A 16,627-nucleotide genomic window follows, 5' to 3' on the forward strand; every position below is an offset into this window, starting at 1 on the left:
TGCAAAGCATCCCATCTACACATCCTAACACTTCCAAGACAGCTTAAAAAAAGACCATTTATAAAAAATGAAAATCTTATTTCCAAAAAGCAATAAATCCCTAAAGGCTTGCAATATTTCCTGAGTGGACCAATGATGTAAATGTGAATATCTGGGTTTCAGAATATTTGTAGCGTTCATATTCCTTGGACTATTACCGTTCTGAGTATTCGTAGCCTCGGATAAGATTAGAATGATAGGAATGATGGTATCTTGCCTTCCGGATTTTCTTTACTTGGTTATGTTTAAATATGCAGCGATCTTAGCAAATGACTCCTAAATTTTCTGCAGGTTTCCGAAACCTTATTTCCCAAAAAGTGTTTCCCTTTCGGTTTTCTTTTGTCCATCTTAAATAATGGATACGTTTCCTTATGAGTTAATAAAATTAATTAAGATTTGAGAGTCCTCAGTGGTTGACACCTTTTAATGGCAGAAAAGATGGTAAATGGGAAGCTTTTGAGACTACTAAAATCTCAGGACCTGAGTAGTCTCGAAAGCTTGCAATTTAAAATCTTCTCAGTTAGCCATTAAAAGGTATCAACCGCTGAGGACTCTCAATTCTAAATATGTTTCTATCTACTGGCTAACACGGTACCAAGATATATATCTTTCCTGTATCTTATGAGTTAATTACGCTCGGGGTTACGTCAGCTGATTATATTCGAGTAACTACGAAGGGTTGCAACCTCAATAATGATATTGATGCCAGGGTTAACCGCGTGCCGTCTACTGAATGGCCGAGCAGGCAACACTCCTTTGTCTATAATTATTGACAGGATCTGGGGGCATTTACTGAATTAAGATTGCTCTTCGTAAAGGCTGAGATGGGACTGTCAAAGGGTTAAAAATATCCAAAATATATATTTTTCTGCCCCCCGTCGTTAAACGCCTGAGCGCTCTCACTGACATGCAATATACGGCCGTCAGATAATCAGCAACCAGACAAAAAGCCTAGGCGCCTTTTGTTTATTAAAACACCCCGGAGGATTTACGGGGGAAAGAGAAATTGTGACGTCCCCGCTGTTAATTAAGGCTGCAGAGACGATTTTAAGCCGAGGCGCTGTCTCACCTCGCTGCTGAAGCTATTAAGGCAGATGGATACACACAGAGAGCGCTCACATTTGTAAAGCTTTTAGCTTCTCTAACACGTGAAGGCAGAGGACCCAGGCGACAGATTTAATAGCAATAATGAAAGGTGGATGTGATTATTAATGTTACGATAGCAGCATTAGCATGTAAGAGGAGCCACCTACAAGTGTTTATACATTTCCCATAAACTCCTCGCCTGGTCTCCTTCCAATCGTCGGATTCGTTCTTCACGTTAGACCCTACTCGATTTTATGTTTAACCCCTTCTCAAAAAGAGCGATTTTCCCTTCTATTTTTCGTTTTACCATCCTATTCTTCCAAGAGTCCGACATTCTTATTTTTTATTATAGCTGTATGAGGGCTTTTTTTTTGTGGGACGAGTTGTACTCTTAGGCCTCTTTCACACTTTCATTTTTTACAATCAGTCACAAACAATCCATCAAAATGTTGAAAAGACGGATCCTGTGCAGACTGTAAAAAACAGATGCACTGGATCTGTTTTTTTGACGGATCCGTCAAGGCTATGTGCACACATTGTGTATGCATCTTCGCCGCATTTTTCCACTGAGAAAACGCATACACAACACAACCCAGGTTAAAGAATAATAATAAAAAAAAAAATCGTGATATTCTTACCTTCCGGCGTCCCCGTAGCCTTCCCGATGCTCGCGATACTGCCGGCAGCTCCCATTCCCTGTAATGCCTTGCGAGACAATGACCTGAGATGATGTAGAGGTCTCGCGAGACCGCTACGTCATCAGGTGCAAATCACTGTCACACCGGCATCTCGCATGCCTTCTCTGCGCTGCCCTACTCACTACATTCACCACTCTACTTCCTCAGCATCAGACCATCTTCCTGAGCTGACTTGTGCTGACTGCCAGCTCTGCTTCTGGAGAATCTCCACCTGGTTATACGAAGGCATGGCCATATCCTACAGGAACTTAACCTTGGATAGCGCCGGCGTCTCTGCGTGCGGTTCCTCTCCCCCTCCAGAGATGCCAATATACTCACCGCCGCAGCTCCCATCCTGCTCCGTCTAATCCTCCTGGGTCCGCAGCTGCCCTGAATGTGTGCACTGCGCGCACACTTCTCCTTTCTTAAAGGGGCCGCGAGCATTCACCTTAAGTGTCGCCAGTCACTAGCTGGAGGACACTTACCATTTAAGGCACCTCCTCCAACATGAAGGTGCCTGTGCAATGTTATGAGTTTCTTTCCTAACACTCTTGTGTGTTGTGAAATTGGATTTTGGGCTCCCCCGGTGGCCACTGGTGGAATTGAACTGGTGTGCATCATCCTCTCTGTTCACCTGTTTCCATCAGGATGTGGGAGTCGCTATTTAGCCTTGCTCCTCTGTCACTTCCATGCCGGTCAACATTGTAATCAGAAGCCTTTCTGTGCATGTTCCTGCTGCTAGACTACTCCCAGCTAAGTTGGACTTTAGTCCTTGTTTGTTTTTGCATTTTGTTCCAGTTCACAGCTGTAGTTTCGTTTCTGTGTCTGGAAAGCTCTTGTGATCTGAAATTGCCACTCTGATGTTATGAGTTAATACTAGAGTCTTAAAGTAATTTCAGGATGGTGTTTTGATAGGGTTTTCAGCTGACCATGAAAGTGTCCTTTCTGTCTTCCTGCTATCTAGTAAGCGGACCTCAATTTTGCTAAACCTATTTTCATACTACGTTTGTCATTTCATCTAAAATCACCGCCAATATTTGTGGGGGCCTTTGTCTGCCTTTCGGGGAAATTTCTCTAGAGGTGAGCCAGGACTATATTTTCCTCTGCCAGGATTAGTTAGTCCTCCGGCCGGCGCTGGGCGTCTAGGGATAAAACGCAGGCTACGCTACCCGGCTACTGTTAGTTGTGCGGCAGGTTTAGTTCATGGTCAGTTTAGTTTCCATCCTTCCAAGAGCTAGTTCTTATGTTTGCTGGGCTATGTTCTCTTGCCATTGAGAACCATAACACTTGTGAGTACTGAGGTTCCCATGCTCATATCCCTGTACGCTGCACCTGCCAGTGCTCAACTCTACATCAACCGGTCCTGCTGCACCCGCCAGGGCTCATCTCTACATTAGCCGGTCTCGTTGCACCTGCCAGTGCTCATCTCTACATCAGCTGGTCCTGTTGCACCTGGCAGTGCTCATCTCTACGTTAGCCAGTCCCGTTGCACCCGTCAGTGCTCATCTATAGGTCAGCCAGTCCCGATGCACCTGCCAGGGCTCATCTCTACATCACCTGGTCCAGTTACACTTGCTAGAGCCAATGTCTCTATCAGCTGGTCCCGTCTGCATCTATGGTTCCTGTCATCTTTCTACACCTGCCTACATCCACTGGACTTTCCCTCGGGCCATCCCAGCTACCAGTTCCTTGGGGGTCAGCTGCCATCTACTCAAGTTCAGTCCTGGAGTAGCACCGGGACCACCTGTTCAGCAAGGTTTACCTTCCTCAGCAGCAGGTTTGTTATGCAGCTTCTCCCGCCACTCCTTGCTCGATCGTTGGTTCCCAGTCGCTTGTTTCTGGATCCTGTGGGTGCATGTTTGTTCTGTCACTCCTGCTGTTGACCCGGATCATTTACCATTTATCCGGCCTCTCCGCTTCTGACCTTGGGTAGATACCCTGGACCTGTGATGCCTGCCCTGACCATGGATTATCTTCGCCTTCACACACCTGTACTCTGCACCCGAGTCTCTGTCCCTTTGGTCAGCTGCTGCAATCCCTGGGACTGCCCTGAAGTTCCACACTTAGTTATGCCCCTCCAGGATAAGCCTGGCAGGTGGCTCAGTGGATCCACACCCATCAGTGTTTCATACAACCCTTGGTGAAATAGGGTGCATGTGTCCAAATCTGCGCTTCTGATAAAGATGAATGGCGGACGATATTCTTCAAAGCTTTATTTCAAACAGGTCAATAGCCTCTTCCTCAGGTTTCCCACTGTCACAAAATCCCTGAAACACTCACTGAATCAATCACCTGAAACTCCATTTTGATTTCCCAAAAATGCCTTACTCTCAAAACAACTGAATAAGTGACGTAATGACTTGCACACCCAAACTCCCTCACTCACTTACTTTATAGGAGTTGTTGTATTGCAGTATATAACATTGGAAATTGGACGATTGCAGAATCAAGTCCCTTAAGGGGATTAAAAACAAAGTAAAAAAAAAGCTAAAAAAATATTTAAAAGTGAAAAATACCCCCAAATAACTCAAATTAGCCATCTTTTGCTACATTAAAGGAACTTGCCACCAGTTTTTCCCAAAATAAAGTATGTCCACCACATTGAAAGCCTCTTTTATAGCATTCTAGTATGCTGTATGTATATCCCCAATCTGCTCTGCAAGGCACAAAAAAAGACCTTTTATTATATTCACAGATGGCGCAATCGGGTCCGATGGATCTGGCACTACATTCTTCCCACAATCGCTGTCCTTATTCCCTGCTCCATGTGAATTACGCATCCTACGTCATCCACACTTGTGTCTTGGTATTAAGACTCTTGGCTCTGTTTGTTTTACTGTGCACCACTACCTACTTTCCTGTGTCCTGTCTGCCTGTGGCCCCCAGTACTTCAAGTCCTTCCTCCATATCTGCTTTCCTGTGTCCTGTCTGACTGTGGCCCCCAGTACTTCAAGTCCTTCCTCCATACCTGCTTTCCTGTGTCCTGTCTGCCTGTGGCCCCCAGTACTTCATGTCCTTCCTCCATACCTGCTTTCCTGTGTCCTGTCTGTCTGGGTCCTCCAGTACTTCAAGTCCTTCCTCCATACCTTCTTTCCTGTGTCCCGTCTGCCTGTGGCCCCCAGTACCTCAAGTCCTTGCTCCATACCTGCTTTCCTGTGTCGTGTCTGCCTGCAGTCCCCAGAATTTCACGTTCTTGCTCCATACCTGCTTTACTGTGTCCTGTCTGCCTGCAGTCCCCAGTACTTCAAGTCCTTGCTCCTTACCTACTTTCCTGTGTCATGTCGGCCTGCGACCCCCAGTACTTCAAGTCTTTGCTCCATACCTGATTTCCTGTGTCCTGTCTGCCTGCGGCCCCCAGTACTTCAAAGTTGTTGCTCCATATGCAGCGCCCCAGAGTCCTGGTCGTTGCAGTACTGTGGCTCCGCCACTATGGGGAGCTACGGTGCGTCCGATGGCACTGAAGGAGTTCATCTGATCAGGTATCACAGACACCAATAGATTTCACAGCTGGGCCTCCGGGGGGAGCTAAGGGTTCTATTCATTAGGCCACTCCCCACCATAGTGGGTAAACTGGGGGTCAGGCAGGAAGTTAGAGGAGAAAGCTGACTGGATTGAACGAAGCAACACCTGGTGGCAGAGGGTGTTGTGGAGGAAGAGACAGTAGGGTCTCTGTCAGGGGTGGGATCCTGACAGAGGCTTGGCATTGAAAAAGAACGTAACGGGTCCGCGCCAGCTCCGGGAAGCGGCGGGACCCAAGAAAGGACTAGAAGCGAGATAGATTGTGCTGAGTGAGAAACGAGATCAAGCAATAGGAGAATACCAGTAGGGGTCATGCTGTAAGACCGGAGCAACACCCTACTGAGGCGCATTACCGGTGGCCGGAACGCCGAGGGAGTATTTCATTAGAGAGCTGCAAGCAATACTCTAAACAGCGGCAGGACAGTCAGTCTCAGGCGGGCTGTCTCACCTAAATCACCTATGAAGTCTTGGGAGGCAATTGCGGGAGAGGGGCGTCTCTAGGGTCCCGGAAGAACTCCAGGCCTACCCGACAAACGGGTGCCGTTCTAACTGTAACATCAGGAAGGGACGGAAGATTAGCAGAAGATCAGTTAATCGAGTTGTGAGGGAACACGAGAAACAGACACAACAGTTGTGGGGTACTTTCCGTAAGCATAGCAGGGAAGGACTACAACACATAGCGCTAAGAAGGAAGGCACCGATTTCCACCTGTGAAGTGAACTCTGTAGGTGCCATTGGACCGGCCAGACTTGCGCAGCCTGGTGAACCATATTCTGGACTGAGGACTCAGAGATCTCCAGTAAAGAGGTAAAGAGACTGCAACCTGGTGTCCTCGTTATTTACCGCGACCTGCACCCCCACAACTGCACCACCAACATCCACACCTATCATTCACTGTGCGCCCCACGGCAGGGTCACGGACCGGGGCCTAGCCGCCGTGACAACCCCAGAAGCAGAGACTCAGAGGCCCAGTACCGGGTACCCCTCGGCCCTGCGGCAGTGGGGGCGCTACAACTTGGCGTCACGAACAGGATCTACTTAAGCCTGAAGAATCAGGTCATGTGTGCCTTGGAACTGTGATGTACTGTGCTTGGACTGTACTTTATTGCAAAGACTGTGTGCTGCGCCACTTGCCGCCAAAATCCGCCGCCATTGCAGTGCTGAGGAGAGCGCAGGAGAAGAAGAGGGGCGTGGAGTGGGCGTAGACAAGCTAGAGAGCGCGAAGGGCAATGGCCGCCCAGTCTAAACATTTCCTGGTCCTGAGGACGTGTCCGTCAACGGCCGAGGTCCGCCTCCTGATCCTGTTTGGAGGGTGGAGACCATGGAGACGGGGCCGCCCACGAAAGAGACCGCGGGAAGAGGACATTGGAGAGAAGGCAAAGATGGCGACACCAGGAACCCCGTGTGGGACTGACCCGATCCGGCCTGAGGCTGCGCAACCCGACACAGCCCCAGAAGCGCCGATGCTGCGGGATCTGACCCTTACGGAACCACCGATGGGCCGACCCCCTTTGCCGCTGTCTGAGGAGTGTGTGGCTGCAGCCGAGGCCCGATAGCTAGCCCGCCGGCTGGAGGCTGATGCCCGCGTGCTTACTCGGCTAGGCCAGCCCACGGAGATCCGTTTGTCCCCAGTGTCCCCTGTTCCTTCCCGCCTGGCCGCGGCTGAAGGTACGCTACAGACGCCGGACCTGAAGATCTTGCCGGACGCCGAACATCTGCGGCGTCTGATGACAGCATGGCGGAACCGGCCCCAGCCTGCAGCATCGATTGACTTGGTCAGAGCTCCGGAGATCCCGCTGTCCCACTGGGGTGTAGTGGTCTCCTTCAACCCCCGATATGGGCGCGGGGTTATCCAGGAAATCGGGGAGCCGCTACAAATTCATGTGGATCGGGAGGAGGTGGAGCCCTGCAGCGGAAGATTTCCCCGCGACCTGGAGCCAGGTGATGCGGTGACTTACACCAGATGGAGGAGGGCTACGGGAGAGGCTGGCTGGATGGCGCGAGGCGTGCAGCGATGCATTGCCCTCCAGGCTGCTGCCGGAACACCGGAAGAAGATGATCCCGTGGGGAAAGCAGCCGAGCCCGGCCCCGCGGAACCTCGAGAAGCCCGGCCTCGCCGTGCCCCGGAGGAACGTGTGCACCTGCCAGTGAGAAGGGCCTCCCGGTGAGGGATTTTATCACTGCTGGGACCGGAACCGCTTCCTGGCTCACCAATGCGATCCGTTGGCCTGGTGAGGCCAGATCGGAGACCACCACAGTAAGATTTTACTGTTCTTTCTTACTTGTAAATAGTTACTGTTTTACTGCTTTCATGTTGTCCTGCTAAACCCGCTCCGGGTAAACTCCTAAAGGGATCCCTTTGTTGACCCGGGATCCCTATTGTTTTTGGTTATTTTCTATTTTTCTACGTTACTTCAAAAACTGTGAAATCATGCACAGTGCATGATCCGAACTTTTTGTAAATAGTTTGCAGCTTATTAAAGGCGCTCCCTACTGGTTTTATTTAAAGACTCTTTGCGAAGATACCGCACTGGAACCTTTGCTGAGCATGGACTGGTAGTCTGAGAAGACGAACTACCTCAGAAAGACTTGATCCCCTCTTAAAGGGGATGTTCATTTGCCGCATTTTGATAGTAATATTGCTTAAGACAAGTAGCAATAACGTTGATGAAGAGAAAAGTGATGATAATGTTGTACGAGAAAAGTTATATGTGCTTAATGAGTTAAATGTGAAGAAATACTGATGATGTGCTCTGAGAAGTAAAAAGGTGAAAGATAGAAGAAGGATGCAGTGGACCCGTAGGGATAGACGTGGAGTCCAGCATGCATGATAGAAAGAAAGATAATGAGAAGGCTTAATGTTCAGAAGAAAATGCTTGATAATGTTGATAGATAGTTAGGATAGAAGGTAAACCCTGAGTCCTCATAGGAGTCATGTAGAGATGGCTCAGTGCTCTTAAAACTGAAAGTAATGTTATGTTCTATACTGTGTATAGTAGTTGAAAAGGCAGTAGGCCCTGGCTGAACGGGGCGGTCCTGTAATAGAAAGGAGAGGCAGTAGGTCTGGTGCCGATAGGACAGGCGGTCCTGCAGATCCAAAGTAGGAGAATGTAAAAGTTAAAATGTGATTATAGGAAGGTCTTTAGTGGATAAAGAGTGTATGTCCTTAAAGGCAAAGTTAAATTATTGTTCAACAATTTTGCACTTAGTAGAATACCCGGTTGGGTAACAGGAGTTATTTATAACCTGTAATTTATAATGTTAACCATGTTTGTAACGTTTAAGTGTCCTCACCTCCCATAAAGGGAAGCTCTGTTTAAGTATACTTATTGTTATTGCACTCAACCAAAATTGTATGTCTTTTTGCTAACCTGTATTGTTGTTTTCTTCCCAGTCCCGAAGTACTGTGTTTAACCAGGGGGGAGTGCAGCGCCCCAGAGTCCTGGTCGTTGCAGTACTGTGGCTCCGCCACTATGGGGAGCTACGGTGCGTCCGATGGCACTGAAGGAGTTCATCTGATCAGGTATCACAGACACCAATAGATTTCACAGCTGGGCCTCCGGGGGGAGCTAAGGGTTCTATTCATTAGGCCACTCCCCACCATAGTGGGTAAACTGGGGGTCAGGCAGGAAGTTAGAGGAGAAAGCTGACTGGATTGAACGAAGCAACACCTGGTGGCAGAGGGTGTTGTGGAGGAAGAGACAGTAGGGTCTCTGTCAGGGGTGGGATCCTGACAGAGGCTTGGCATTGAAAAAGAACGTAACGGGTCCGCGCCAGCTCTGGGAAGCGGCGGGACCCAAGAAAGGACTAGAAGCGAGATAGATTGTGCTGAGTGAGAAACGAGATCAAGCAATAGGAGAATACCAGTAGGGGTCATGCTGTAAGACCGGAGCAACACCCTACTGAGGCGCATTACCAGTGGCCGGAACGCCGAGGGAGTATTTCATTAGAGAGCTGCAAGCAATACTCTAAACAGCGGCAGGACAGTCAGTCTCAGGCGGGCTGTCTCACCTAAATCACCTATGAAGTCTTGGGAGGCAATTGCGGGAGAGGGGCGTCTCTAGGGTCCCGGAAGAACTCCAGGCCTACCCGACAAACGGGTGCCGTTCTAACTGTAACATCAGGAAGGGACGGAAGATTAGCAGAAGATCAGTTAATCGTGTTGTGAGGGAACACGAGAAACAGACACAACGGTTGTGGGGTACTTTCCGTAAGCATAGCAGGGAAGGACTACAACACATAGCGCTAAGAAGGAAGGCACCGATTTCCACCTGTGAAGTGAACTCTGTAGGTGCCATTGGACCGGCCAGACTTGCGCAGCCTGGTGAACCATATTCTGGACTGAGGACTCAGAGATCTCCAGTAAAGAGGTAAAGAGACTGCAACCTGGTGTCCTCGTTATTTACCGCGACCTGCACCCCCACAACTGCACCACCAACATCCACACCTATCATTCACTGTGCGCCCCACGGCAGGGTCACGGACCGGGGCCTAGCCGCCGTGACAACCCCAGAAGCAGAGACTCAGAGGCCCGGTACCGGGTACCCCTCGGCCCTGCGGCAGTGGGGGCGCTACACATACATGTGCCCACCCGGCCTCGGACTTAGAGGATCCACCTTACAAGGTGAGCCCTACAACAGGCGAGTCAGTGAGTATAGGTTCCCATCTTCAGGGGTCATCTTGTCTTTCGCAGATGGGATCAGACACTTTCATCAATCTATGTAGCAGTAATGCAGGTGAGATTTTATAGATTCAATATTCCCATACAGTATGCCGTAGTGTATTCAGAGTGCGGTTGAGTTTATTTCTAAGTTATAAGAATTTAGGGGTTTTTTTTCTCGAAAAAGACCAATACAAAGTTTAGTTATCAGTCACAATATGTTGAGATATAATTAGAATTGGATATAATAATCCGTCACAATATAATCGAGTAGTGTCATACATCTGTATTTTTCTTTATTCTATACTGAACTATTCAAAGATATTTCTAATTTATAAACTTTCTTAGCTTATGGGAAGGAGACATTTCCCATTGCATGTTTTTTTTTTTTCACTCTATAATGTCATCAATTCTGCTTTGCTTCCGTCTTACATTCTTTTTTCAGGACGCCAATGGCTGGGGAAGGACACCATGAGTAAGAGGCACTGCAGCATTAAAAAGGAATTTAAGAAACTGCTAAAAAAGGATCAAGAGTCATACAGGAAAAATAATGGTTATCGACAACTGTGGAGATGATGAGTAGCCTCATGTATCACACCGACTATACGGCAGCTGAATGGCACCCGCTGTAAATCCTCTGTGTTCTGGTGCCAATGATGGGGTCATTTTGACGGTGTTTGATTGAGAGGGTAATATCTCTATCTTGTCAATGCAAAGTACAAAATCTGAATTTCAGATTTTTTCAAAATGAAACGCCATCTTTGTTAAAGGGTTCTTGCTAAATATACTGTATGGATCCACAACAAGCAATTTATGAGGAATTTAACCAACCACATCCAGGCTGAAAATTTCCATAAAAAAAAATTCTTTTATGTTTACGATGTGTTTTTCATTGCACATATGTAATAATGCATAACTTACTCCAAACAGGTGGAAACATAAAAAAAAGACATGCAAACCTGATGTTGGATAGTAAATGGCATATTTCAGTTCAGTCCCTGCCAGGAGACGTCGGCTCAGCGTCTGTGCTTTATGTTAGGTTAAATTACCCAGCACGCTGAAAACACAGTGATCCAATACTCACGCAGATTCCCGTGGAACGAAAACACAAAATGTGATAATAATCCGGTTTACGGAGGTTATTAAATGTAAAACATTATACTTTTCTAATACTTTGCTTATATCCTGCGCAGATCTACTCGTTTTATGCATTCTCCATTGCTAAAAATCATGTTGTAGTTGGCATTACTTACTCAATTTAGCTAATAACGTGAAGCCTTGTTCTAAGATCCTTTTATAGGTAACACAAGAATGAGTTTCCTTTATTTTCAAGAGTTTTCTACAGTGTCCTAAAAAGCTGGAATAAGTGGACAAACTTGCATGCACTATCTGGGCATCTGAAATTACAAAATGTGGGTCATATGATAGCGCAGAACGACTGTTCAAACCAAGTACAGGCGCTAGTTGCACCCTTGGCGTGGCCAAATATTGGAGTGCACCTTTCCCTCTATCGTTGCTCCCCCTCTTCTTTTATTGACAGCTAAGGCTTTATGGAGCCAGAGAAGATAGATGGAAACCAAGCAGGTGAGAATAAGCACCGTCCTGTTTGACCACACCGATAGTGTGCCAAGTGTACGCCGAGCGCTTGTGATAGGTTTGAATAGTCATTCTGTGCTGACAGACTCCTTTTCAAGATATATTCCCATATTTATCACTTTTCTGAGAATAACAAAAAAAAAGCAGAGGTTGCCTGGAGCACACTAAGGGCAACACAAGTCAGTAAAACACAAAGGAACTTAACATGGGCAAATGTGAGACACTAATTTTGAAAGGCCCAGCCTGGCCGACTTGGACACAAACATAACTAATGGAGTCTTTCTTCTTTGAGCTACCAGGGTTTTACTCTTCTAAAATCCAAACATACATAACAAAACTGGAATCAAATCTTTCTACATGGCGAAGGTTATCGATCACTTTCATAGATAAAGTAGATTTGCTCTATCTTATGCAAGTGCTACTGATCTATCTCCACTTCAGAGATGAGCGAAGAATTCATTTTCTTTAGCAGTCCTTCATAAAGGGTAACAACAAATCAAACATCTATTTGAAAACCCTGCAACAAACTACATTAGATGGAGGTAAAAACTTCCAAGATATACGTATGTGAAATGTAGCCTCTTTTTGCTTGCTTGCAGGCAACAAATGATGAGAGCAAATGCCTCCTGTAAAGGAGCAGGCGGTAAAGACCTGGACGAGAGATATGTGGCACCTAGGTGGCTAGTATCGGCGATACAAGACCTGGAAATGAAGGTTTCAGCAATAACAGGTTTCTGGAATGTTTTCTTAATGGGACTGGATTTTGGGTCCGAGTTTTAGAAGGGACCAGAAGAGCTTGGATGGAAATGGTTGCTCCTATAGCTCCCGGTTTTGCACAGGACCGTGGGTTCCTCAATTATCACAAGAAGCTGTCTATCTGCTCTGTACATACAGTACAGACCAAAAGTTTGGACACACCTTCTCATTTAAAGATTTTTCTGTATTTTCATGACTATGAAAATTGTACATTCACACTGAAGGCATCAAAACTAAGAATTAGCACATGTGGAATTATATATTTAACAAAAAAGTGTGAAACTGAAATTATGTCTTATATTCTAGGTTCTTCAAAGTAGCCACCTTTTGCTTTGATGACTGCTTTGCACACTCTTGGCATTCTCTTGATGAGCTTCAAGAGGTAGTCACCGGGAATGGTTTTCACTTCACAGGTGTGCCCTGTCAGGTTTAATAAGTGGGATTTCTTGCCTTATAAATGGGGTTCAGACCATCAGTTGTATTGTGCAGAAGTCTGGTGGATACACAGCTGATAGTCCTACTGAATAGACTGTTAATATTTGTATTATGGCAAGAAAAAAGCAGCTAAGTAAAGAAAAACGAGTAGCCATCATTACTTTAAGAAATGAAGGTCAGCCAGTGCGGTCTTCCAACAATCTTGAAGGAGTTCCCAGAGATGCTTAGCACTTGTTGGCCCTTTTGCCTTCACTCTGCGGTCCAGCTCACCCCAAGCCATCTCGAATAGGTTCAGGTCTGGTGACTGTGGAGGCCAGGTCATCTGGCGTAGGACCCCATCACTCTCCCTCTTGGTCAAATAACCCTTACACAGCCTGGAGGTGTGTTTGGGGTCATTGTCCTGTTGAAAAATAAATGATGGTCCAACTAAACGCAAACCGGATGGAATAGCATGCCGCTGCAAGATGCTGTGGTAGCCATGCTGGTTGAGTATGCCTTCAATTTTGAATAAATCCCCAACAGTGTCACCAGCAAAGCACCCCCACACCATCACACCTCCTCCTCCATGCTTCACGGTGGGAACCAGGCATGTAGAGTCCATCCGTTCACCTTTTCTGCGTCGCACAAAGACACGGTGGTTGGAACCAAAGATCTCAAATTTGGACTCATCAGACCAAAGCACAGATTTCCACTGGTCTAATGTCCATTCCTTGTGCTCTTTAGCCCAAACAAGTCTCTTCTGCTTGTTGCCTGTCCTTAGCAGTGGTTTCCTAGCAGCTATTTTACCATGAAGGCCTGCTGCACAAAGTCTCCTCTTAACAGTTGTTGTAGAGATGTGTCTGCTGCTAGAACTCTGTGTGGCATTGACTTGGTCTCTAATCTGAGCTGCTGTTAACCTGTGATTTCTGAGGCTGGTGACTCGGATAAACTTATCCTCAGAAGCAGAGGTGACTCTGGGTCTTCCTTTCCTGGGGTGGTTCTCATGTGAGCCAGTTTCTTTGTAGCGCTTGATGGTTTTTGCCAGTGCACTTGGGGACACTTTCAAAGTTTTCCCAATTTTTCGCACTGACTGACCTTCATTTCTTAAAGTAATGATGGCTACTCGTTTTTCTTTACTTAGCTGCTTTTTTCTTGCCATAATACAAAATATTAACAGTCTACTCAGTAGGACTATCAGCTGTGTATCCACCAGACTTCTGCACAATACAACTGATGGTCCCAACCCCATTTACAAGGCAAGAAATCCCACTTATTAAACCTGACAGGGCACACCTGTGAAGTGAAAACCATTCCCGGTGACTACCTCTTGAAGCTCATCAAGAGAATGCCAAGAGTGTGCAAAGCAGTCATCAAAGCAAAAGGTGGCTACTTTGAAGAACCTAGAATATAAGACATAATTTCAGTTGTTTCACACGTTTTTGTTAAGTATATAATTCCACATGTGTTAATTCATAGTTTTGATGCCTTCAGTGTGAATGTACAGTTTTCATAGTCATGAAAATACAGAAAAATCTTTAAATGAGAAGGTGTGTCCAAACTTTTGGTCTGTACTGTATATCTCCATATTCCGATTGACTACAACTTAACCGTGACAGGCCTCCCACGTTGGAAGCTTGCAATACGTGACAATGACATCTACAATCTATTATCCATGCTAGCCTACTCTTAAAAGCACTTCCATAGGCAAAAGATGTCAAAATGACGCCAATAATGTTTCACAGATAATATATTTCTCCATCCTGGAGTCATAAAATAGGTATCTAACCAGTTGATATAAGATTCAAATGTGGTGCCCCCCAAGCAGATATTACGCACTCTTTGTGGTCATATAAGGAAATAAAGAAATACTGGCTGAAAATCAGAGACTTTGTCTTAAAACACCTGACTACATCTTTGCCCTTCGATCTATTCTCGGGCTTATTTAGCTGGATAGATCTCAATAAATACAGATGCGGCAAAGGTTCTACAAAATGACTACATTTATTATCAGCGGCTTAAAAAAAAATCCTCGAAACTTTGATTTTTCCCCATGCTCCATCACACAAACTATTTCTAGAAAAAAATAATCTGTTTATTTTGTATGTATTGGGTGGAAGTGTCTATCCTTAAAGAACAAAGAGTAAAAAAGTTTTATTTTAATAAAAGTTTCAATGCTTTTCTGCCTTCCAATATCCAGTATAAAATCAAGACTATATCAAGATATTTCTTCAATACAACCTGATACCTAGATGGTACCTAGAAAGGGAGCTACTCAAAGATCCACCCAAATAACCAAGCTAATGCGCCTTGAAATTCTTGAGCTTTCAGGGAGCCATGGACCAAACTTCCCCGCCTACATTACCTTGTTGTTTTTTTCCCTTTGCTTTGTTTTCGGTTATTTACTTGATTATATTTTCAAAAATATCATTTACAATAGTTTTTGCATGGTCCGTCTACATTGGACGATAAGGAAACAAGGCAGAAGAAAAATCAACGTCTTGGGAATGTGGTGCTGGAGAAAGAAGCTAACAATACCATGGATGGCAAGAAGAACAAAAAAATCAATTTTGGAACAAATTGAAGCAAGACATGTCACTGGAAGCAAGAATCACCAAGCTATGACTTGTCTACTTTGTACAGTCACTGGAGAAGGACATCATGGTCGGAAGAATAGAAAAAACATAGAGAAGAGGAAGACCAGCAACCTGATGGCTTGATACAATCAAAATAATGGAGGAGAAGACCCTGGTGGACATATCTAGGCTTGCACAAGATGAGAGTCTTCATCCATCAAGTCCCCATCTCTAGAAGTTGAGCCGTAGGCTGCCAATAATAATTAATAATGTACATTTAGTACTTATTGTATAAACGTTCTATGTAATTCTCTAAACAATTGAAACCCTGGATTGCCATGTTGTCTTTGTTTTGATGATTACAACTTAAAACTTCAATAAAAACAAGTTAAAAAAAATACAAAAGAAATCCACTTGGTAGGAAAATCCAAATAGCATGGAATGATGACAGCTCCCATCAGGGGGTTGCAAGAGCAGAAAAAAAATTCCTTTATTCCTCTATGCACATAAAAAAACAGCAATGCTTCGACCTTTATGGTTCAAAGATCATAAAGGTCAAACCGTTGTTCTTTTTTTGCACAAAATTCCAGGAATATCAGTTGAAAAAAAAGATCAATCCTTAATACAATCATGGTTAAAAATACATACATATAGCCATATTTTTTCGGGCATAAGAGTAGCTCACGTGGTTTGGATGTGTCCACCCTTAGTCATAGCGCTCTACAAAATATGTGATAAATTTATGATTGCTGGGGCGACCGCTGATCATTAGAACAGGGGCCAAACTCTAAACGACCACAGAGAGTAAGAGTCTGAGTGGTTTGCTACTCAATTCAGTACCTAATGGGACTCATGGAGACGATGGGACACATTGCTTGGCTAAATTCATTAGTCCCATAAACTTTGAACTGAATGGTAGCGTGAACGTTAGACCACCACTCCATTCTAACTCCTCATCACTTAAAATGGAGCAGCGGTCAAGCAGAGGGTTCCCTGTTGTAGTGATTGCTGGGGATCCCATTGATGGGTCCACCAGTGATCAGACAGCCAACATGGGACGATTGTGCCTTTTTCATTTTAAAAAATTGCAAACTGAGCATTTTCTAGACAATTAATGCAGTTGAGGCCGAGCATCCATTCAGGATCCATTTTCTGGGTCCAAGAGTCCCGATCACAGGATCGCTGGCAGTCTCTGCGGTAAGACCCCCAGAGATGAGAAAGTTCTCCCCAATCCCAAGGATAGTGGAAAGCTTGATTTCTTGATACTAACCCTTTAACGTGAGAAAACTATAAGAATGTAGCTCGAT

At 45.5% G+C, this 16,627-nt stretch overlaps 1 long non-coding RNA gene across 1 annotated transcript in view; it reads right to left on the reverse strand.

Annotated features, from left to right (window-relative positions):
- LOC143809252 (uncharacterized) overlaps positions 1-16,627 on the reverse strand; it is an 81,262-nt gene that overhangs the window by 21,198 nt on the left and 43,437 nt on the right. Inside the window, exon 3 of the long non-coding RNA XR_013222175.1 lies at positions 11,235-11,378. This is a non-coding gene — a long non-coding RNA (uncharacterized LOC143809252). The remainder of the gene's footprint in view (positions 1-11,234; positions 11,379-16,627) is intronic.

The sequence above is a fragment of the Ranitomeya variabilis genome, chromosome 2 (assembly GCF_051348905.1).
Source record: "Ranitomeya variabilis isolate aRanVar5 chromosome 2, aRanVar5.hap1, whole genome shotgun sequence".
In the NCBI taxonomy this organism is placed as follows: Eukaryota; Metazoa; Chordata; class Amphibia; order Anura; family Dendrobatidae; genus Ranitomeya; species Ranitomeya variabilis.